Here is a 17,799-nt window from a genome sequence, read left to right on the forward strand (position 1 = left end):
AATGATTACGCGTCGCAGTCGACACAATTATATCGGCCTGTTGGAATCTGATATACACAGGCTGATCCTTGAACGCGACACACTTACGTGCGGCATTATGGCGGGTTTTAACACATTGTGTGCGGTGTTCGCTATCCGGGCAGATATAAAATATATCCTACCACCAGCAAAAGTCTATTCTCGGCTACTGCAGTTGAATGACGAGGCAGCATGCCACTCCTCCAACAGAAAGCGATAATACCGCCCATAAACAGTAGCAATACCATACATAACTTCGAATTATAAAATATTACATCGACTGCGATCATCACTGAGACATAAGATGTTAAATCTCATATATGTAACTCATTGAGACGAGTGGAAAACTCATCTTATCGTAAGTCACGGCAGTTTATATACAACAGTACGATTCTCAGAAACTGATCAATATAATACTGCACTGAGATGAAAACAAATAGAACATGTTCATACAAAACACATAAACATTGCACGAGTACTATAAGTTTATTATAACACGTTTGAGGAATTCGTTGCCCGTCTCAAGCATTTAATAAGGCGCACCACAACTTATTGCTTGAAGTCAATTGCTTCGGCAAACTTACCGACTCTAGAGCATCGGGGATATGATTATCCGTGAATATTTAAAACAAATGAAAAGCAAAAAATATTTTTCCATATCCAAATAGGCCGGCATAGTTCTGTAGATTGACAAGGTCTTATTATCTCTTGTCAATCGACTATCTTTATCGTTCAGCTTACCATAAGGTCACTTTATGGTGGCAATGAAAAAATATATTCAAATAACTTATACAAAATTTTGCGTCACAAGACGATTGCTAAAAATCCAACCAGCGAAACGTGCATCGTCTGTTCTTGAAATCAGACTTATATAAAACATACATTTCCTGATGATGCACGTTGGCCCCAAGCCGGAACAAATATTTGAAGATGAATCGGTTGTCACAGAGATGTGTTACCGCGACCGTCATATTTCAGCTCGCTAGCTATGCCCCTTTTCAGCACATTTTTCAGGTAAAGCAGTTTAAAATTATCTATACTACTGAAATTACAATTTCTTAATTACGCAGCGTATTTTCACTCAAATATTTTTTGTTACTGAAAATTGTATCAGCTCTTAATTGATCTAGAGCCCGTGGATTTGAAATATGAATTGTGAGACCCTGAGTTTGATTTGCAACATCACATTAAAATTATTTTTAATTGTATATATTGTATTGTATGGCTCGTAACTTATCACATTCTGGAATGCAATGTGTTCCGTGGAAAGTGGATGCACTATTGACGCCTCTTCTTTAAACCCCTAGGCGTGAGTGTTGAGTTAATGTATCCTCACTTAAAATTTAATATGTATATTGAAATTTAGAATTAGGTTTTAATACAATGCCTTAGGTTTTTACCATTTTACTTCTTATATTAATCTTACTTATATTATAAATACGAAAGTTTGTGAAAATGTATCGACGTTTGTCAGAAGTAAACGCGTAACAGCTAAATCGATTTAGATCAAATTTAACACATGGATAGACCACATCTTGGATTAACACATAGGCTCCTCTTTATCTAGGTAATATGTCCACAAGGAAATTAAGAGTTTTTTTATTTTGATTTTTCAAATAGATGGCGTTATACAACGCTGCAGTAACTTACAGTTTGGGACTAGAGGAAGTGCAAAGCCACGAGAGAAAACTAGTTAACTTATAAACTATATTTTAATAGAGAATATTAAAAACAAAGTTGCGGCTAAAAGCCAGTCCTTCATATAATTTTGCATGCAGTTTAAATGGATTTATCTTTCTATACAGTTAATAAGCTCTAAACAATGACGCTATCTAGTCAATAGAGCTGTAAATTAGGACATTAGTCGCGTGGCGCGGCATTGTGTAGGCTAAATGTATTAAAATACACGTGTTAGACCGTGCTTTTGTATTACTACGGGTTTGTTTCACAATATTTAAGTAAATATTACCCGCCAGATAATTTATTAGGCAGATAATGTAGAGTACTCATTCCATTATTATTTATTTGGGAATATAATTGACAGTGTGACATTTGTTTTGAGTTTTACATTATATAGGTTGATTTAGACATTGCGTTAATAAATGAAAGTTGAAACCACATACTCTTCGTTACTTCTGTTAACATAGTATTGAAACTCATGAATAAAAATTATGATGTTCACCAATATCCCAGTTTTACTTTTAGATTATTTTTTATTTTGTAGTTTACTGCGAATATGACGGTGCGCGTATTTTTGACTGAAAGTGTGATGTTGCCGCTGCGATGAATTCTCTTAGAGTAGCATTAGTAGAATTAGGCCTTGTAAACTTAAAATGACTTTTTATTGATATATATTTTGTTTGAAACTTACACATTTTTATTTTACATTTACGGTTCGAGGAATTTATTGTAAAGAAGTATTTTCAGGAAGATAAGTATGCGGTTTCATTAATGCAATGTGAAAAAGACTCTGAATTTGACGAGTAACATATATCCAAACACAGTACAACAGATCCTAAGTAGCAAGTTCATGTTAGTAAGGGATTGTGGTATAAAAACATGCTTTTAGAACCATCGAATAGATTTAAACTGACCCAGCATTGAGTTTTATCAGGTAATAACACAAGTTGTTGTAGTTTTATTTCACCATTATTATAACTTTTTTTTCTCTTCCCTACTTGCCAGCCGAGCTGGTTACTTCGGTTTGTACCTTGTCTTTTGTACAAACTTTATCCCTAATTTAAAATGTCCATAGTTATATAAGTAAGTAATTTTAATAGTTGTTTAGAAATAATAATTATTATTATTCTTTGTTTTGACGTATCATAAGTGCAACTTTGTTCGCCTACGTGATAAATAAAGTATTTTATTTTTATTTTGTGGAAATAAAACTAGGCAAAACTTTATCATGTACTGTGGTCTTTACCCTAAACTGATTGAAAAGAGCAACACCAGAGTTTCTTGCCCGTTCTTCTCTGGTGAAAACTGCTTTTCGAACTGGTGGTAGAGTTAATATTGACGGAATCTAAATAATGTATAACATTTTACAGATTCAAATAAATCATTTCATTTTATTTTATTTCATTTCATATCCTAAACATGTTTTAAGGCACTTGAAAACCTTGTAGCAGAAAGGATTTTGCTTAAAACCAACCGCAACTTTAAAACCATGTTGCAGTAGGATATTCCTTACTTTGTACGTTTATTCTTTTGAGGTCAACCTTAACTTTATTCTTTTTTAAAAATTAACCAGTCTAGTTCTATTGACCTGCTGGAACTAACAAAGTAAAGTGATATATTTGGCAAAGAAACGATACGGTGAGTAATAGTTGGAGCGGGTTAACGGGCAAAGTTGGGCGCTCGCGGCTCCCGGAACATTGTCGCTGTAGTAACGCTTTTATACACTATGTTGCTATATGTTAGGCAGAGGTTACATTACAAAATTTTATATTATAAAAGGACTGAAGAAAAACATACAATTTATATGTGTTTATAATTATTTTTCATGATTTACAGCTAACTTAAAATTTTAACATAAGTTAAAATTAGTTTTTATATTCCTTGCTCGGCAAAGTGCTTGCAGTGCACCTGATGGTAAGCTTGATGTCGTTCAGATAGAGTATCAAATGAAAACAGATGACTATCTCATGGCATTCGACGGAAATATGCTGGCCTACTAAGATGTTTCTTGAGGCTACGACGGAATAACCTAGGATTATAGGAAAAAAGTTATAAATTTTTATATTATAAATTTCTCCCGACGTTTCAGAGATTTTCAGTCTTCGCTGTCACGAGGTAGATATAAAATAAAAACCGTGATAAAATCCGCCAAATGTCTAATATTCGCGTAAACATAATAAATCATTAAAGAAACATATTTATTAATCCAAATTATAGGTATACACTATCTTTTATTTTACACAACAGAATACACTTTATTCTATTTTAGTGCCCAATGTGTTAACATGTTGCAATTTCAGAATAATATGACTCTTTAAATTTGCTGTACTTGGGTATAACTAGATCAATAAAGGTGGCGTGTAGTGGCGTGATGTAAGTGTGCTGTCAATTTTCAAGCGAACCTAACTCGATATAGCGAAACTAAACAACTCTAGTAAACTAGTTTAGCTTAAGGGTTGCCGCTCACTGATAGTATAGTTAGTAAGGTAGTTGGAGGTAAATAATTTTAAAACTTATCGTAATAACGTTAAGGCTTATTTACTGTCGCTATTATTTAATCTTGAGCGTGTTCGTATGTTTTAGGACTTTGTAATAGAATTTTGTCAAGATTTTTTTCACGTTAATTACGCGACGAGCCAGCTGCTTTCCAGACAATAAGCAGCATAGCTACCAACAAACAGAAGCAACATGACCGCACATTTAATTACAAAGTACTATGTTGCATTACTGGGCTATTCACTCTGAGGGCCCCTGAGGCATAAGACATTGTCTCATAATGCCCAGTAATTACACCAGCTACAATGTCCTTCAAACCTACACAACTCTCTCTCCGAGGCAATTCTTATGAGCTCGGTCTTCACACCAAATGCATGCCCATGCACGGGGGAACATTAGACCGTTACTCTAGGCACACAGTCCAGTATGTATACCTAATAGTTATAACTACATATTGAGGCCTATGAGAGCTCGTGAACATTTACCGATCTTCTCCCCTCCGCCCATCCTAAGAAGGTTCCTTTTCCTTCCCCCATACTTCTCTCCATCAGGTTACTCCTCCTAACTTTCCTCCAGGCTCCAGCAGTCGCTATCCCCGGAGGATTCCAGTATCCCATTCGAAGGTTTCTTCACGCACAACAACCTATACAACACACTATGCTGTTTAGCATATATACATTTAGCTGGCCTGATAGTGTACGCGGTGCCTTATTCGCGTCTTAATAAAAACATATCTTGAACGCCTAAGAATAAATTTGATGCTATTAAGAATCGGTTGAATGAAATCGTAGATATAGACGACAAAGAGTGGGCGCTGTAGCTGAGATTCGTTCTAATGGCCCTATTGCATTCTTTATTGAATATTCGCTTTTTCTCGTGGTTCTGCTCGTGTTGAACTTTTTCTAGAATATAATGTAAAAAGGGTTGAGAGAAACGGGGTTGCTACTATGATTAGCATTGGAGACAAATGTGTAGATTTAGGCCGGCATTATTGTACTGATCATCAAGCCTGCAGTGCCCCTTGTAAGTAAACATTGTCCTTAGGGTTCACTTCGTTTATTAGGTGTAGTGGTTTCGACTGAGAGTATAATGTGTATTGTGAGTAGAGGAAAAAGCATTTATTTCGAAATCACAGATGGACGTACCAATTTTATACGCTTGTGAAGATTGGAAATTCTTTACAACGTAATAACTGGCGAGGCTTGAGGTCTTGGTATATTTCAAACAGATTTATTGTTTTGTCAGATTTTATTAACTTTTATATTTTCTACCCTTATTTCTACAGGTCAGTGAGTCAATAGAAGCGGCTGTTTACATTAGAAGGAACGAGTATAATTACTTGCATGAGACTTGCGTAGGACCAAAATGCATAGGAGGGTTGGTTTAAGTAGGTATTAGGTACTTCCATATTGTCTGTTTCCACCATCGAGCAGCAATGTGCATGTACTCTAATTGTATTTGAAGACGTTTGATTGTATTCGCTTGACGCAACTTATTTCGGGTAGATCGTGTCAGCACAACCAATACACTGTTACTCGGCCCGGGATTCGAATCCAGGAAATCTCGTAAAACCCACAACATACGTTGCCACTCGATCGAAGAGATTTTATATTTTCAAAGTCAAATACTTCACAATCTATCGATTCTTTTTCTAGGTCACCTTAAAGAAAAGAAACATCTAGTTAGCACTTAGTAAAGGTCTTAGTACTTCGCTTGCCACGATAGCTGGCAGATAAGACGATCTTTGGAGCCAGTGAGGCGTGTAAAACGCTTTATTACTATCATTTTAAGGTTTAAATTGTATATTCTCGTGTTTTCACCTTGTATGAACGAACAATCATTATAAGGGCACGGATTTGGGATGCGAGTTGCATTGGATTTATTCCTTGAGCAACTATTTTTGGATTGGAAGATATATGTGATTTAATAGATGGTAAACATCCTCGTAACATATTGCTGTATAATTTAACCTTTATATATAAATATTTTATTCCCAAAGGAATAGGCACCTAGTGGAATCATAGTTTTAGAGTTGATACCCACCCCATAAAGTTACATGTAGGTGATGGGGTTAATTAGTAGCCATGTATGATATCAGTCATAATTCATTAATTCCAATCCAATTTACTCACACTGAAATATATGTCGAGGATAGATAGCTCATTAAAAGTTAGTTCGTATAAGAGACAACAGATGGCATCAAATCAGAATTAATAAGAAAAGACAAGCGAGAAGCTTGATTCAGGTCGCTACTGATTTAGTGAAACTAGTTTGGAAATTGAAATATTACCTGAAGCCTATACAATGCTTAGCTTCCGAGAACAAACAGAGAAATTATCTCCATAATCGTCGATGTCTCATTCCCTTCCAGTAATCATTCTGAGTCGAAGTTCGTAACCCGTTACTGGGTTGCCGTCAGCATAGCCGCTTAATTTTCAATAGTTGCGAGTGTCTAAAGCGCTCTCCCAAAAGTCCGTTGTGTTAGTATAAGCGAACCTTTGCCAGGCTAGCAAAGGCAATGCAATCTTAAAAATAGAGTAATAAGCACTGATTGAGTGGGAGCGCAAGAGCAGACGTGTGGCCTATTTCGTGTCAAACTCATTGCGTTATCCATTCTAAGTTATACGATTATCCGACTTATATCTAAAAATGTTACAAATGTTAATGCAAGTTTCCCGCCGTTTATTTATGTTTACACGACATCCTACTCTAACACTTTCATGTCCCAAAACATGTCTAGCATAACTACAACAATTTATTGTCCCCATAAATCTAGCTCGCACTTAAAACTGTTTGATAAAGTTTCCCGCAACCCTAATGGGGAATTTGTTCTCGTAATTTGCGATTCACTTGCTAAATATTTCTAAGTAGTGTACTTATTTCCCGAGCAAATTAATAAACATTATGCAGTAAAGTTATTTCCTCATAAGAATGACAGTGATAAAATAGTGCAGCAGGACGGGCGCAAAAAGCGAAGTTTAATGAGGAAACATTAAGGTTATGAAAGCCGTTTTGCTGGTGTTTAAAACGGCGGAATTATAATAATTATTTCAGCCAGTAAGTGGTAAGTAGGACATTTATATCTGCCCTGATTGTGATCACCTTACAAGGTGTAAAACCCGCCCTATGCACAAGTGAGTGTGCCGCGGGATACAGGGAGGAACAGATAGATCAGCATATGCATATACAGATATCAAAACCAGTTTTGATCAGGTTTAATTGTGAGGACTAGCGAGGTCTAATCAGGTCTCATAAGACGATACTGGTTGATTCCTTCCTAATCGAATTTCGGCTACGGAGGCCAGCCAAGTACGCAGGAGATATTATAGTGCACAAGTGTTCGCGCAATACAGGTCCACTGTCTGTTCCTTCACTCTCATAGTCCGGTGAGACAGCAATCCGTAATGGCCGGAGAGAGATCAGGCGCAGGACCAACGGCTTTACGTGCTTTACAAGCCACGGGGGTATCACACCGCCAACTTCCTGGCTTCGGGCTGCGACTGAGTATTTTTTTCGATACTTTATCTTCAGCCACTCTTATCATCAGGTACAATAAAATCACACTGCTCCAGTAGTATTTAAAAAAAAACTTCGTATTGTTTACTTATTAACTATTTCACGTTAATGAAGTTCGCACTTCGAAGTTAGAAGACAATAGAAAAGCTATCTGAGATAGTAACAGTAACTCGTTCCAGCGAGCAATGTTCCGGGGTCAGGCGGTGTTCAGTAATAAATAGCGGCGTTGAGCGACACAAGGTCTCTTTGCTCGATGTTATTTGTACACTATAGTTACCATGATATGCATTGTATCAGATGGTCAATATAGTAGTTATTCGTAATTTCATTTATGTTCTTCAAACCGGAACACAACAGTGACTACACTGCTGCTGAGCGGCTGAAATAAACATTGCGGTGTTACATACCCAGGCGAACTTCCACATATGTAAGACCTACCACCAATAATGTTTGTATGTATGTATAAGCTACACAAAATACTGTAATTTCACCGTACTTTATTGCAAGGCTATCCAAATAATTTAAGTCTACTGTTATTGTCTTGTTTTGTTAACGTGTATAACAATTTCCTGCAGTAGGACGGTCGCCGCGAAAATAAGTTGTTTACACGCGTCCAATATACACTTGATTAATATTTTATGAGACTGCCTGTGTCCATGAGCTAGTAACATTGGGTCTTTATATTACTAGATTTGCTGTTAGATCTGTCGGTATTTAAGACTTGTTCGTATTCTAAAATGCTTATGGACAAGATAATGCTATTTTGCTACGCACAAACTATCGCGTACTTTGGATTTTGTTATAGAATTGATAACAGCCCTTAATACCATGTTTAGGTATTGCTTAGTCTGCAGGCGAAGATTGTAAGAGCTGACGATAAACGTAACTGAAGAACGTAATAAACATTTTTCAATCAGGTTGTGTTTACTTTAATTTTTATTTTTCTTTACTTTTTAAGTGTATACTTTTGTTCATGGTAGGCGACGGCTTGACTATGTCTCTGGAAATGCATGTCCGTGGGCGGCGGATACTGATTACTATCAGGTAGACCACTAGCTCGTTTGCCTACTAAGGCAATTAAAAAAACATTTAGTATTTAGACAAACTAAAGACATGTATAATATAAAATGCGCGTGATAAAATGATTCAAAAACATTAGGTATAAAGAGCATTAATCGCTTCAACTTTACTACGAAATTCTGTATAAAATGCACTTTACCGCGATAGAAAAACGTACACATTGTAAATAAAGAATTTAAATCTATCTGACGAAGATTTTCAGTGTAATCGCGGGTATAGTAAATAGATGTAAATTGTGTTTACCGCCCGTGCTGTCCGGTGTTTGCGTAATTCGTTGATGAGATTGGGGGTTCGATTCCGCGCGATTTCGAGACAGTTTTGGTACAATGGCTTTTTCTACGTCCTGTTTATTGTTATGTATTTTGATTTAATTGTTAATAAGATTAAAGTTGGTGGTGGCGACTGGTCGTCAGCTCGTCTTTTTGACCAATACGTTCTACCTACCATGACATACGGTGCCGAGACATGGACGCTCACATGCGATATCCTGCATAAATTGCGCGTGACACAAAGGGCTATGGAGCGATCTATGCTCGGCATCAAATTACAAGATCGAATCCCAAACAGCGAAATTCGACGACGAACAAAAGTTCGAGATATCGGACTATTCGTTATGGGACTCAAATGGAGTTAGGCAGGCCATATAGTTAGACGCAGCGATGACAGGTGGAGTAAAGCGCTGACTGAGTGGTGGCCAAGACAAGGCAAGCGTAGCGTGGGCCGTCCAGCGGCAAGATGGGTGGACGATATTGTAAGAATTGCGGGGCGAACCTGGATGCGATTGGCTCGGGACCGAAAATGGTGGCATGATGTGATCTAGAGGCCTATACCCAGCAGTGGGACTCTACAGGCTGTGGATGATGATGATGATGATGATGATGGTGGCGACTGGTGTAGATCTACTGCTCACAGAAATATGAAGTAACACTTTGTTATTATTCATGGAGAATGTATTTTATACGTGCAGGGAAAAGTACCCACACTGCATCTGATGGTAAGTGGAGTGGGGTCCAATAGAGTGTCGACTGACGAGAGATGATGACCCCTTGGCAGTCGACACAACTATGGTTGGAACCGCATATACACAGGCTGATCCCGGCACGCGACACTTACGCGGGCCACTATGGCGGGTTTTAACACCTTGTGTACGGTGGTAGATCTCCGGGCGGATTTAAAATATGTCCTACCACCAGCAAATGTGTGCATGTGTGTAATTGTGTCTCGCAACGATGCGAACTTATTAACTACGAACACTGCACTAATATAAAACTGATTGTTAGTGAAGCAACTGATAGTTTCATGTTAAGTCAGTATTCCAATTTCGCCTTTGAAATGAAAGGTATGCGTATGAAAAGCGCGGATAGCCTAGTTCGTAGTGGAGCGGTCTGCCGAGACGAATGTTCGCAGGTTCAAAACTCAAGGCACCTCTGACTTTTCTATAGTTATGTGTGTATTCTTTGTGAATTATCGCTTGTTTTAACAGTGAAGGAACCCCGCATACCTGTGAAGTTCTCTAAATAGGTTTTGAGGATGTGTGATGTTTACCAATTCGCACTAGGCCAGCGTGGTGGTCTTTCGATAGTAGAAGAGGCCCGTTTCCAGCAGTGGGGCAGTATAGAATACAGGGCTGATATTATTATTATTTTGCTATTATACGTATTCTAATTTCGCCTTTACTCCTTTAGACATAAGAGGTGTCACTTTCTCTGTGTATGTGTGGGGTGTGATTTAACAGCATCTGCGCGGCGCATATGATAAAGAATTCGCATAACGTCTTTAGTTCAAATAAGTTTTTTTTGTCGGAAATGATATTTCATAAAATTCAACGATAATGGGAAAAGTTTAGTCCGTTATCTTCACATAATTTATCTTTGCAACTACTGTTTTGACTCAATATCGAAGTTTGTCAAACTTTATTTGGACGTTAACGAATTTTCCTCGAGTATGACAAAGTAGATATGTTTACGCAGGTTATTTTTTACTTCTAAGCTAAGTCAGAGTTTTCGAAATAGGTCAGTCGAAGTTATTTTATTGGAATAGTAAAAGAAAATGAGTAGTGTAACAAAAACGAATATTCGAAATACACATCCTCATGAGGAAAACAAGAAAATACCGGTCTATGTTTTGGTAAAATATGTAATTCATTTCTTATAATAACAATATCGTTAAATTTAAAACAATAAAGCAAACGCAATGCCTTCAAAGCACTTTTTATTTTATTGGTCAGGTGAATATATTGTTACAATTACACACATTATATTATGTATACATGATAAAATATTGTTTAGAGCCATCTTGAAGAAGATTTTTAAACCCAATAAAATTACATGCAACCATTGATAATATCATGTACTACGTACTAGATTTGGCGTTCCGAACATTCACTGTGTTCAACTGAATTGAACGGCAATCCATTCAAACTGACTTTAGTATGGTCAATATTAACAGCTTGTGGTTATGTACGGAGTGCCGCTCATGATATAGGAACTCGAGTCTAAGTGTAAACCTGGATTTGAATGAAAAATATTAGTCAAATAAGTAAAATATTTGCTGTTGAAATTAATAAATAGGTTATAACAGTGACGTTTTGGTTGCCATTTTAGTTTAGATTTTGAACAATTAGTTTATATGGACGTTCGCGTCTATGGAATATTCGTCAATGCATGCAACATCATTTTGTTTTGGTCCTAAAAAGAAAGTTATAATACTATATGTGGTCAACACGCTTACAATTCAGTTTTTTTTATTAGTGCAGATGTCTACTTAATTAGTAATGAAAGTTATTTATGAATGTTAATAACATTTAATTATTCCAATAAATAATACATTGCAAATTTCATAACATAGGCTTTAGCGTAGTCGGGTAATTTCCTTAATCTCATAACTTTGTACCAAAAATTTCATACTAGTTACGACCAAAAAACTCAAAAGACTAAAAATGCGGATTCATCCCCGTAATGGCATGAAGGGATGTTTTTCTCACCCCTTATTGAATATTAGATGTGTTTACGTTCTCCTACCGTTAGTTCTATTACTTAGAAAATAGGTTACTGACCTTGCGAGGCAAGGTATTCATTGTTAATATTGAATTTAGTGTGCGTCGGAGTACTAATGCTTTGTATTATTTTTACAGTGCAGTGTTATTCGAATTATTTTTATTTGTAAACATGAGTACACATCCAAGATATGCAAGTTCAAATATAAATCTATAATGTCCCACCATGTTTGGTCTGTGTGGCATACATATATCAATGAGTAAAAGTGCAAAGTACAATTTATTTATTTGTACTTACTTTTAATAATTAACTTAATAATAATTTACATAATTATGAAATAATCACTGTAGGTCTATTATATTAATTAAAAAAATCTAAAGAATATCCTAATTTGCTATCCAGTGAAATACAATATAAATATTGTAAAGGATATTTTAGCTAGTGTAATTTGGCATTATTTGTTAGTTTCAAGGATTGGAAGAATAAACGGAACGCCTTTGCTCACCAGTGGAACGTATATGTTTGAAAAAAAAAAAGTTAGTTAAATCTACCGTCTCAGCATGACGAGGACATTCGCAACATTATTTCAGTATTCATTGTAAGTATATGAATCTTGAAAAAAAAGTTACTAATTTAATCTATTGTATCAGTATGACGAGGACATTCGCATCATTATTCAGTAACTTCTGCGGTTATATAATGATTTGTAATTCCAAGTTCTAATTTTAATTGTTTATAGCCACGCTTTGCATATCCCGTGACGTTCACAGCGTGCCTTTATAAATATCTAAGATCCAATATACTTCGCTGGTGCTTCCCGAACATAAAATGTAGTAAGAAACTTGCCCGACTGACGCCAGCCGGCAAATCGCCGCTTTTTATTTTATACTCTCTTTATTGCGCATTAGAGTTCCTTACCCATAAAACGGAACTTTGAAACTTCCAACTACACGTGCAATATACAAGCCTCAGTCAGAAACCAGTGTTTTATTAAGTAGGACAATGTATGCAAAACAAAACAAAAACTTACATACATAGTATCACGCCATACTACCTTTTGAAGGGTTGGCAGACGTGTGAAAACACAAACTTTTTCTCAACTATGTTAGATTCTACGTAGTAGCAGACGAAATGTACAATTCCAGACCCGGGAATGATACAAAAAAACAAATATAACTTGACTCGACCAAGATCGAATCCGAGACCTCACAGCAGTCGTACCGCAATACAATTACGCCACCGACTTGACAATTTACCACTCCAGTTACCATCAGATGCAGAGAGGTCCTTTTGCAGTGGTCTTACAAAAAACAAAAAACTTGCGATAATTTTTTTTTGTATAACCTTAACTTGTCCGGGTCGAATCACTTACCACCACTTTGGCTATAAAAAAACTTGCGATGCAAATTTTTTGTAAAACCTTAACTTATCCGGGTCGTATTTCACGAAAAAATCTAGACGTCACGTTTGTTTAACAATAGTCCAGTCTGCACGTAATTGTCCGGTGATAAAAGCCTATAGCACTCAGGGATAATGTAGGTTCCTATTAGTGAAAGAAATTTTTGAACCGGAATCAAAAAAGACAAACAAGAAAACCCGAAGCTCCTTTCTGCCTTTCTTCTTTGGGTATTTACGTAGCTAGTGTAAGGTTGGCAGGTTAACTAGGCTCATATTGTCGTTACCGGTGACGATGGCGACGCGTTCTCTTTTTAAAGACAACATAAACATTTTCTGTTAATCATATACAAATATACTGAATCCATCTTATAAAAATAGACAGCGTAGCAGTTTTTGAGTGAAATAACATTGTTTTACCCAACAGGAAGTGTCAACGGAAAAAATATGTTTGTTCTCATGTAAAGATTGGATCTGTCACTGAAATGTGCGAGTATTTTTCTTATGAAACTTTCAGATCAAATGGAAATTAATTTTTCGAAGTATAAAAATGGATGTTATAAATTATTGTGGGATAAAATTCTTCTGCCTCCGCTTTTGAACACTTAATTCGAAATAAAATTCGTTTTTGTTGGTCCGGCCCGTGACCATGAACGCTCGAAGTCCAAACTTCTGGAGAAAATTAAAATACAAAAACAGCAATTAAATCGGTAAACTAATGATGATTAACATTCGTTTAAACAAATGAAAAACATCATTATTTATAATACTGAATTATTTGTTCAAATTCAATAGAATTATTGTTTATTTATTTGAATGTTAAAATGGAACTTGTAAGTCTATTTGGCACCTATTATGTATAAGAGTAACATTCGCCAATATACAACAATTTTTGGCTTCAACATCCCTCAAACTAAAACAAGTGATAGAGCAATAGTGTGGCTCACAAAACATCTATGCTAAAGACAAAAAAAAGTAGGAATTTTCCGCCCAATTGCTATTCCCAAAGTGTTCAATATTAAGAAGTTTTGTTCACAAGACCTAAAGGGACCTAATGAAAACTTTTCACCTGTTAAAACTATCACAAAAACAACAACAAACCAAACTTTATCTACCGGCAGCCATCCAGGTTCGAATTCCAGACAGAGCGCCAAAAAATATTAATGTTATCCCAAATATAGGTCAAGATAGTAAGTCGAGTGCTTCAGGATTAAAGCGAAGTTTGAGAAGATATAAACAAACTTTTTGATTTACTGCTTAACGGTGCTCGAGTTTTCTGTATATTTATGTATTAAATTATTGCGATGTTTCGAATTATTTCGTAGCGATTGAGGAAATTCGCATTTGAAGACATTGATTCTTCTATACGGGCAGAGCAAAGTGCATTATTGCACCTAGTTAACTCGCGTGGCGTTCAGATAGTGTATTCATGAGGAGAGATTATCCCTCGCCATTCGTCATAATATAGTAGTTGTCTATGCTTGATTTTGTACATTATCTCGTATGTAACTGTTAATAGAACGAAATAGAAGCTCTCCTGTGAAAACTGCATTGAAATTGGTTAAGAAATGAGGCGGTAATTTATATTTAAAATATTGCAATGTGCAAGAGCGTGCACTTAGTGGGGATATCGCTCCATCTCATTCTTTCTTACGTATTGTTATCCCGGTGACGTCACTTGGCCCTACTGCGCTTCTTTTCATGTTTTTTGAGTCTTACTCCTTCTACTGAAACTGAAAGGTTAATTATCATTCGATTTTAATAAATCTTTGTTTTAGAATTTATATGACGTAATATTTGACAAAAGTTAAGAACAAAAGAGTCAAATATCCTGCCTGTTAAAAAACGACGTCCATGGGGCTACGGTAACCACTTACCATCAGGTGGGCCATATGCTCGTCTGCCTTTGGAGGCAATAAAAAAATCTGATTAACATAGGCTCATCCTAGAATGCGACACACTGCTCTAATTTCAGTTTAATATGTTAACGGCACAAAAATACTGGCTGAAATTGGCTTGGTTTTTAAGATTGCCTGATGTCAACCCTTTGGGCCTTAAGAATAATTCATACGAACATTTGTCTTCGAAAGAGAAGACAGATGTGTAATTAAAGTACCCGCGATCCGGTAAATTTGTCACAGTACAAACTTCACCGCAACTAATATAGAATTACATTACTTTATATGGTTACTAGGAGTTTACATGGAGGCCCTTTTAACAACCCGACCAGGAGATGTAATCTTGACATAATTTAACAATCGTAGAATAAATAACGACGAATTTACTATAAATTCTATTATAATTCTAAAATCAGTTCGATCAACTTGTTTAGTTCATTGTGGTATAATCTTATCTCATAAGAAAGTCTTTACGATCGTAAACTTATATCGAGTGTGACTTCAGAGATAGGATCCCGGTTCTAAAATCGAATTCAGTACACTATCGGTTTATGTTCAACATAATGTCTACTGCTATTAAAAAAATATATATATATTGACAGGAACAGTGGAGATTAAGCGCCCTCGTGGGAGATAACTGGCTAAACGGAGTGAACAAATCACTAAACCTTTGCAACTCGAGCTGCACGATGCAAATCACGCCGCCGATGATAGAACCAGACGGAGGGCGCTTATAGACTCTATATACTCAGCCTACTGCGGTCACGATCCTCAGCATTGAGGGAACGACAGGATAGATGGAATGTCTACTGCCTAAACCATCGAAGCAACAGCTGACGGTAGTTGTTAGATTGTATTTCTGAGAATAGTGTAGGGTATGTTTTAGTCTTAGAAGCTACTGTTGTAGTCCAAGGTACATACAGTTTGCGCCTAACTTGCACCAGACTCCGCATTCAGTTAACTTGACTACACACAGCCGTGTGGACGTAAGGACACGAGAGAAGTGGCAATTGCCTGCCTTAAAGTGTGATGGATGGATGTCATCATTTTTTAAAAATAATATATATTAAAAGTATAAGGTGTTGCGCAGGCTTCGTCTATAGTACAAGACATACGACACTAAATGACAGTAACGTGCTATGAATAAAATAGAAATTGCTTAAAAGCCATTGCAAGACTGCCTCGGTGGCGTAGTTGTACTGCATGCGCGGTACGACAGCGCTCTGAGGTCCTGGGTTCGAATCCCGGATCGGGCAAAGTGATTTGGGTTTTTCTGCTCAGTATCAGCCCGGAGTCTGGAATTTGTGCCCGATATGGCGATAGGTTCGCCCCCTATCATGGGAAGGAACACAATTGGGGAAAAGTTAGCGCCTCTGCATACCCCTTTGGGGATATATGTGTGATTGTGTGTGCGTGTGTGTTAAAAGCCATTGCCTGCCTTAAAGTGTGATGGATGGATGTCATCATTTTTTAAAAATAATATATATTAAAAGTATAAGGTGTTGCGCAGGCTTCGTCTATAGTACAAGACATACGACACTAAATGACAGTAACGTGCTATGAATAAAATAGAAATTGCTTAAAAGCCATTGCAAGACTGCCTCGGTGGCGTAGTTGTACTGCATGCGCGGTACGACAGCGCTCTGAGGTCCTGGGTTCGAATCCCGGATCGGGCAAAGTGATTTGGGTTTTTCTGCTCAGTATCAGCCCGGAGTCTGGAATTTGTGCCCGATATGGCGATAGGTTCGCCCCCTATCATGGGAAGGAACACAATTGGGGAAAAGTTAGCGCCTCTGCATACCCCTTTGGGGATATATGTGTGATTGTGTGTGCGTGTGTGTTAAAAGCCATTTACTTGAATCACCTGTCAGTTGCAGCGCTATGTTATACAAACTAAACAGTAAATACCTATTTTATTAAAAGAGATACACCTGCTGCCCCATATATTCGATGTGTGCATGGAGAGAAAATATTATTCTTCGTGCATATTATTGTTATACCTTGTTTTAAACCTGATCCGGTAGGAAAATGTCGAGCTAAAATACAAGTTATATGATACAATAAATATATTTTCCATTCGCTACAGTCTCAATACATTTAATACTGGATATTTAATGTTTGTATTTAAACGGTCACCATAGGTTATATTGTACTGTGCTGCAATGTTATAGAATCGTTCCAAATAAGATAATTAATTGTTATTATATTATTGTTTTACTATTCTATATAACTCAGTTTTTTTATAAGTACGGATTACCAAAAATAGAATCAGGTTAGCTTAGTTTTTCCATAGAACTACTTATATTCATTTAGAATAATATCAACTAAATCAGTTACCATAGTCATGGATTCCCTAATCATCAAATGGACTTTATTTGTATCCCAGAACATAATTATTACCTATTTGTAAATAAATTTGAATAATTTTTCGCTGTATTCAATTTATAAATACCACATATCGGGTGGCCGAAAGACACTTGAAAATAATATTCATTACGCAGTATATTATATTGTTAGAAAAATATTCATTGTTTTATTATGCAAATATCTAAGTACATAATATTATATACTATGTTGAATGTTCTTTCTCCTAAGGCCGACGCAGAAATGGCAGAGCGTAGCGCTGATAATTTTTTACTGTTAAACTATTATAGACATTGACATCATTGATTTAATCTTTAAAATCCATTAACACAAGAATAATTTGTATTACATTGTTG

Source organism: Manduca sexta, chromosome 11 (genome assembly GCF_014839805.1).
Source record: "Manduca sexta isolate Smith_Timp_Sample1 chromosome 11, JHU_Msex_v1.0, whole genome shotgun sequence".
NCBI lineage: Eukaryota > Metazoa > Arthropoda > Insecta > Lepidoptera > Sphingidae > Manduca > Manduca sexta.